Below are 8,438 nucleotides of genomic sequence, written 5' to 3'. Positions count from 1 at the left end.
TTATCTTATTAATTAAGCAGCCCTACTGGCTCAGTGATTAAGTGCTCAGTTGCCAACTGAAATTAGAGGAATTGCACTCCTCTAATACCTGAAATGCTATGGCCAGGTATATTCATTTACCAACTGAAAAGTTGGCACTTCAAACATTGTTATGCAGGAGAAAAACCTGAAAATCTGCTTCCCTAGAGCTTAAAGCCATGGAAACCCTCTAGGACATTTCTACTCCATCCTATAAGGGTCACTAGAAGTCAGAATCTACTTGAGGGTAAACAAGAAAAACATCGTTTTCATCAGAAAACAAACAAACAAGCAGTAAAGCCCCTTTGAATTGATAAGTTTCTGTTTTTCTGATTTTTTTTAAATCAAATAACAATAGAAAAGAAGGACAAAGAAAAACAGTAAACACAAGGAAGTGGTGGGAGGAGTGCTGTTACATTGTGGGGACTGCATTCAATGTCAGGAACCAAAATGTGGATGAACTGTTCTTTAGCAAACCAATGTGCTCTGTCAACTGTCACACAAATCACAATAAAAATTTTTAAATAACAAAATCAAAGCATAGCAAAAAATACCAAATAAGTAATATGAAAATTTAAAAATTTTAAATATTTAAATAGAATGAACAGAGATAATACTATTTTATAGCAATATAATACATGTAATTTATTTCATGTAATTTATTGGTGATTGGCCAATCTACTTCCATAGTGATACCACCTCAGAAACCCAAGGAGGAGTTGTTATGAGTCAGATCTGACTCTATAGCAGTAAGTTTAATTTTTTTTGGATGTCATAATTAAAGGAGATATATACATATATCCAGGAGCTCTGGTAGCATAGCGCCTAAGGCACTTGACTGCTAACCAGAAGGCTGGCGGTTCAAACCCACCAGCCACTCCTCAGAAGGAAGATGGGGCAATCTACTTCCATAGATACTGCCTCGGCAACCCAAGGAGGGGTCGCTATGAGTCGCCACCGACTCGACGGCACATAACAACAACAACATACATATATCCATGTACAATTCAGTTGCATATTGTTTTCTAAGGAGCTCTGGTGGTGTAGTGGAAAAGGTATTTTGCTGCTAATCAGACGGTCATGACGTCAGCAGTTCAAACCCACTAGCTTCTCCACAGAAGGAACCTGGGGCAATCTACTTCTGTAAATATTTATAGCTTTGGAAACACAATGGGGGTCACTATGAGTCAGAATTGACTCAATGGCAGTGAGTTTTTTTTTAATTATTCATATACATTCAGTACATATTGTTTTATAACCTACCATTCAACAATTACTATAAATATTTTTTCATAGTACTTTTGTATCAGTTTTTTTCCCCTTCATTTTGTTTTTATTATAATGTGTTTGCTTAATTTACAGCAAGCAGAAAATGAGCTTGGTCTTGTTTTGATCCAAACATTGATGTTTTAAAGGTTGTACGTGATATTTGTTAAAAAGAACATATAAAAATCCCTTTTAGAAGCATCTGTAAGATAGAAAATACAAAGTTTAACCCCACAACTTTCCTCTTTGCTAGAACTGCAAACTACTGCTACAGTTTTAAATAGACATTTTATTGTTTAAACCATACATCCAGGAAAATCTAAAAAAAAAATTAAAGAAACGTGCATATAAATGATTGCATAGCAGAACATGAACACTAATGAAAGTTACAAATACTATCAAATATACAAAGATTCTAGAATCAATCCTTCAAAACACATTCCACAAACAGCAGTTTAAAGCCATTTTTTTGTTCTTTACAGGCATGCCTAAATAACTAAAACCAAATTTGAAAACAGTAATCCTCTAAAAGGAATCTCCTCTCCACAGTATGTCTTACTTTTATCTGTAAGCAGGCAATCCGGGATGTTAAAAGCTGCTAGCTTTTACTTTGAAATGAGATTAGACATGGCAAGTCACTTTTATTGCCCCAAAATGATCTTTCAGAGAAATAGTAGAAATTATAAAAGGTTAATGGTATCATTTTCTTCTTTTCACTCAGGTATTGCCAGGTCTACATTGGTAATAAGAAACTCAAGAGATGTCACTCTTTTAATACTGACTGATTTTTTTTTTCCAAAATTATTTTAAATTTCATGGCCCCAAAGAATCACCTAGTAATGGGGGTGTTGTCTTTCAACTTGGCTCACATTAAATAATCTTGAGGTGCAGAGGGCAAGCCTCCTTCATGAAGAGATAAGCAGATTTCAATACAAACTCACACACCAGTTGAGTGCAGCGAGCATCAAAATTCAGTTCTTTTTCACTATCAACACACACATAAACAAAACTTACTTTAAAACAATTACTTACTTCTAACAGCAGTAAGAAAACTAAGCAATATTACAGTCAACAATGCTCCTTAAAATTTAGAGTTTAGCTACAAAACAGCATTTTTTTCCCTCTAAAATTATTTTTGCCATCATTGATCTGCTCAAATTTAAGGTGGGTTTTTCCTGATGTTTATATGTTTCATATCTTCATAGAAACCAGAAAAAAGCAGTGAAGGCTCCATGTTTCAGTCAAAAACTCAATCTCTCCCTGAGAATGCTACTTAACCCAGTTGGCATCGTTATACTGCCAATTGAAAAGAACTATTGCAATGGGCCTAGAGATTTTGTTGTATTGTTGTTGTGTTTGCCATCAAGTCAGATCCAACTCATAGCGACCCCTCCTTGGGTTTCTGAGGTGGTATCACTACAAAAGTAGATTGTCCAACCTTCTTTCCAAGGAGTTGCTGGTGGGTTTGAACCACCAGCCTTCCAGTTAGCAGTCAAATGCCTTAGGTACCATGCCACTGGAGCTCCTCTAGAGATTTTAGCAGGTCTTAAAGGTCTACCCTGAACCTAAATGTGTCCAAGTAGTCAGTGTTGTACTGTGGCTAAAACTTCACTTTTGTATCATTCTAGCTTATTAACAAGCTATATTTCTAGGTTAACAATTCTACCAAATATGGATATGAAAGTTTATTTTTAACAAGATAATGTTGCAAATGATGGTCAACCAATATCTTTTCACCAATACTTCAAGCATAAAAATGAGAATCTTTACAAAAATATACAGACACCACAAATTGGTAGCTACCCATAACATTAAACAAACTGGACTCTTAGGAGTGGCTTCTCAACAGCGTATCATTTTAATTATAACCATTGCCTGGTACAGGGAAAACTAACAAGTGTTTTTTTGAGGCATCATTGCAACATTGTATTCCTGATAATTTAAGTAACCAAACTATGAGTAAATGAATGATACATGCCTAAAAATATCATGGCTTATATACTATTAGTTTTCACTGGACTCAGGACAAGGAGCTCTGGTGGCGTAGTGCCTAAGGCATTTGACTGCAAACCAAAAGTGTGGTGGTTCAAACCCACCAGCCATGCCTCAGAAGGAAAGTTGTTCAATCTACTTCTGTAGTGATACCACCTCGGAAACCCAAGGAGGGCTCACTATGAGTCTGATCCGACTGGAGGGCAGTGAGTTTGGTTTTGGTTTCGGACTCAGGACTAGTCCAAGACCTTGATCTAGATTTTGACCTAGACTTAGACTGTGGTCTTGACTGAGATTTGGATCTAGGTGTTTCTTTCTTCCTTGATTCCTTTTCATGTCTTGAGCCAGACTTATAATGTGGTTTGGAATCTGTTTTAGAGGTACCTCTAGTTTTGGTGTGAGATGCAGACTTAGGACGTGATTTAGCCTTCATTTCTTTCTTGGCCTGGGACTTGGACTGTGATCTTCAACTGGATTTAGATCTTGAAAATGATCGATTTTGGTGTTGAATCTATCATTATTGGAATAGCTGCTGCTACATCGTGGTCTTCTAGTTGGTCGACTGTTTCTAGGACTATAAGATCTTCTGTAGTTATAATCAAAAGACCGGCTTCTTGACCTCCCTCTTTCAAAACTTTGGCTTTAGAATACCTGTATCTGTCACAATCATCATAGCATGAAGAACTGCACACATTTCTCACTTCCTTGGCTTTTATCTGATTTGGCGTCTTCCAATCCCCCTGTGCAAACTAGATTTCAATCTGACACCCACAAATCCATTTTCTGTCCAAATTAGGTACAGCATCTTTGGTATTGCGAATATCCTCAAATTGAACATAAGCAAATGCTCTTGGACCTCTAGTGTAGAAATCAAGTGGAACATGCAATTAACTATAGGACCATAGTGAACAAATTCTCAATGTAAATCTTCAGACCTGGTGTCATCAGTCATGTTTCTCACGAACAAAGATGTGTTGGGGGGATGCAGGTAGCGGGACATGTTGCCAGAGTGAATCTCGGCCAGGGGCACTAAGGGGCTGGGCAAATAGTCCACACATCCTACCGTGGGTTCTCAAACACACGCACAGCCAGCAGGCTCCATTACTTTTATATCAGGTTTGAATATTCTTTTGATAACTATTATGTGGATGTTTTCAATTTTCCCTACTATTTTATTGCAATACTTTTAGTCAAAATTTTATGAGTATACATAATTTTTTATTTAAGATATCTCATTATAAATGTACACTTTAAAAACTTTCTGTTCCTTATGCCAAAACTCATCTCGTTTAATTGATATATGAGAATTCTGATTCTTCACCTCTCTCTTTCTTGGCAAGGTACACCTTTATCTTTATTTCTTTGCCACATGAAAATATATCTGATTGATGTTTCAATAAAGTTTTTTTATTTTAATGGGATGGGACATTTATTCTTTAATGAATTAGACATTTCTATGGATCTCTCCTTCAATTGCCCATCCATGTCCTTTAGCCATTTTTCTATGTGGTTCTCTCTCTTATTATTATTTATTTATAAGGACACTTTACTATCAAGGTATTATCCCTTTTCACAGATATTAAACAAATAATTTACTCATTGACTTTTAATATTATTTTTATCAAAATTATTTTCTACCACTCCATCTAGGATGTTCTAATGTGATCCTTTTCAGAGTGGTCAGTAATGAAAGCCTGGCTCTGAGAGGATATGTATATTTTCATACAAGCTGAACAGCTAAGGGAAGGAGAAAGGGACTATACCGCAGGTATATACAGGTTTGACAAAGTATATTTGTACATAAGTATTTATATGTGCTGTAAATATATCCATGAATATACTTGAGCATGCAGGGGTCAACTTTATGAACAATTCTTAGACATAACCAAACACATTAAGGGAATGAGTTACTTTGCCTGAGTATCAGGACCAGTCTCAGGGGACATCAAGATCAATTGGCAAAACATAGTCCAATGTTCTAAAACCTGCTTTAGTAAGTAGCAACTGGAATCTTAAAAGCTTTTGAAAGACCATCTAAGTTGATCTCTCCCCATCCTTAGCAAAGAAGAGTAAAGAAAATCAAAGATGCATGGAAACAATTCTAAACTCAATGAGGGAAGGAACCAACTGTTTTTTCTAACCACAGTTAACTTCATGCATCACAAATGATCTGCTTATAAATGTTCAAAAAATAGTTTCCAAATTAATGGATGGACTCATAAATAATAATGCAAATGATCATATGCAGCATACATGAATGAACACAATGCAGTTTTAGTAGACAGAATAATGATTGGTGATATACAAATTATTACATCATTAGTCTATTCTTGTTTATAAAAACCCATTGCCATTGAGTCAATTCTGACTCATAGAGACCTCACAGGTCAGAGTAGAACTGCCCCATACAGTTTGAAAGCTATAATCTTTATAGAAGCAGGCTGCTACATCTTTTTCCATGAAACCACTGGGGTGTTCCAACCACCAAATTTTCAGTTAACAGCTCAGTTCTTAATCACTGTACCACTGGGCTTTTTCCTAAAGCAAGAGGCAGTAATGCACAGAGAAAATGAACTTTAAGTGATTAATTGGAGCTTTTGAGCATTAAACATGAAATATTTTGAAAAAGTCAATTACCATTCTCTTATCACTATGCTAAAGTATAACTGAAAATATGATAGGAATGAAGAATGAAAAGAAGGACAGAGAGAAGAAAGGAAGGACATAATCCTGAATGGCATCTTCAGACTAATTATATTTGTCCTTCATAATTACACTAATTTACTGAGCAATGGAAAGTCCTCCAAACTATAATGAACTGCTCCATTTGATACACTTGTTATTCATCAGCATAGTCTTCCTATTTTGTTTGATAAATAATTTAAATATAGAAATAAATATGGTAAATCAGAAGGCAAGTTTACTTAGGGCTGTTTAATTATGAATCCATTTTAAATAAATAACTTTGGATAACAAAACTATTGCATTACATGAATTTAGGTGGAATTGCATAAATAATAAAAACAAGAGAATATTTTAATATAATAAGAATTTCTAGATCACTCAGTACTATCAGCCCTGGTAGATACACACGCTGAAGGTATATTAATAACAAAGAACCAGAAATCAAATTTTACTCCAAACTCTATCACTGACCAATGTTTAAAAATTCCATATACTCTCCATCTTTAAACTTAATAGGAATCTTATGAAAAAAACATATGGATATATTTGGGTGTTCCAAAATCATTATAGAAGAAAAAGGAACAAAAAATAAATAAACACTTAAAGAAAAAAAAAAAATCTTCACAAAAGGCAAGTAGAAAAGCATGTAAAAAAGAGAATATGAATTGTCAAACTTATTGTGATAAAGGTAAGTGTTACTTTGAGGTGTCATGGACTGGCTCTTTCTGAGTACTGAATTGTGGATACTTCATTTACCAACTAGCTGAGGCACAAATAACATGGCACCTTTCAAAGTACGGGGCTTAAACTAATTTCTCTAACTGAGTATAGGAATAATACCAAAACCAAAAAAGCAAACACACTACCATCAAGTCAGTTCCAACTCATAGCACCACATTGGGTTTCCAAGGCAGTAAATCTTTACTGAAGTAGATTGTGCCATTTTCCTTCTACAGAACAACTGGTGGGTTTGAACTGCCAACCTTCTGGTTAGCAATAATAAAGATAAACTTCATTTTTTTAAAATTCTTTGAATGGCCTTTTCTGTTATTCTAACTTAAAAATATTGATGGAAAATTTACCAACATTTCTGGTCCACTGTATTATTCTTAGGAGCTCTGGTAGGCACTTGACTGCTAAGTAGAAGGCTGGAGGTTCAAACCCATGAGCCACTCCTAGGAAGGAAGGTTGGGCAATCTACTTCCATAGTGATACCTCCCTGGAAACCCAAGGATGGGTCGCTATGAGTTGGACCCAACTCAACCGCAGTGTGTTGTGTTGCTTGTTGTATTATCCCTATTATTCCTGGGTGATGCAAATATTTAATGCACTCAGGTGTATAACACAATGAGCCATAAATATTGGTTAATTATCCATCAAGATTTTTTAAATTAGAATAACAAAAAAGGCCATCTAAACAATTGAAAAAACTTAATAGTATTCTTGTGATTTTCATTCACTGATTTTTACACATTGAAAACTTTTAAGTTAATCCAGTTACTGGGAGCTCTGATAGCATAGTGGGTAAGGCACTTGACTGCTAACCAGAAGGCTGGTGGTTGAAACCCACCAGCCACTCCTCGGAAGGAAGTTTGGGCAATCCTACTTCCGTAGTGATACTGCCTCGGAAACCCAAGGAGGGGTCGCTATGAGTCAGGGCTGACTCGACGGCAAACAACGACGACAACGACAATCCAGTTACTTAGAAATGATATTATGTGTGTGTGCATGTGTGTCTAGAATGCTAGATTCAGTCATGTTAAAAAGACAATGTCTGTAAAAATCTGGAATCTGTTAAGTGTAGACTGTAATTGCATTACAATATGCACACTAGAATTTTTGGATGAGATATTAATAGCCAGCATTTGTTGTGTACTCATTATTTATTAGGAATTCTACAAATTCTTTTAAGACTACATATATATGTATATACATACACACATACAGGAGTATATATAAAGATACAATGAGGTATATATATAAAATATACAGAAGCATGAATAAATATTCACAGAGTATACATTTCCATACATCTATATAAACAGAAAATATATACTTCTAGATAATATTTATAAACATATTTATGCCATACAAAATTCATATATATGACACATATATGTGCATATGTACAGAGGTATAATCTAGAACACTGACAGTAAAACTTCAAGTACAATTTTATTCTAATATAAAATAATCTCAGTGATGTTAAATATTGACCTCATCAAATGACAGAAAAAATGACAAAGATAGAATTTCATTATATACATTATATTCTAAGTGCTCAAAAACAGTATGTTTGTTTCATGGTGTGCATTGAAATCAATGCAACAACTAAAGAAATATATGTGCCTAAATGTGCAAAGAAGCAATTGGAGGTAATGCACTAGCATTTGCCGTAGAACCACATTTTGTGTTGTATGACTGGAGAATAATCTCAGAGAGCACAGTGGCTGAGTCTGCAGATGAAGATGATACAC

General features: G+C 35.0%; 1 pseudogene; it reads right to left on the bottom strand.

Moving 5' to 3' along the window:
• Positions 1–1,476: 1,476 nt before the first annotated feature.
• On the bottom strand, positions 1,477–4,276 carry LOC103212212 (annotated as a pseudogene).
• Positions 4,277–8,438: the final 4,162 nt, after the last annotated feature.

The sequence above is a fragment of the Orycteropus afer genome, unplaced genomic scaffold (assembly GCF_000298275.1).
Source record: "Orycteropus afer afer isolate SDZICR_OR568_19922 unplaced genomic scaffold, OryAfe1.0 scaffold00883, whole genome shotgun sequence".
NCBI classification, from domain to species: Eukaryota; Metazoa; Chordata; class Mammalia; order Tubulidentata; family Orycteropodidae; genus Orycteropus; species Orycteropus afer.
The sequence above is the reverse complement of the archived record's forward strand: the minus strand, read 5'-3'. Positions and strand labels throughout refer to the sequence as shown.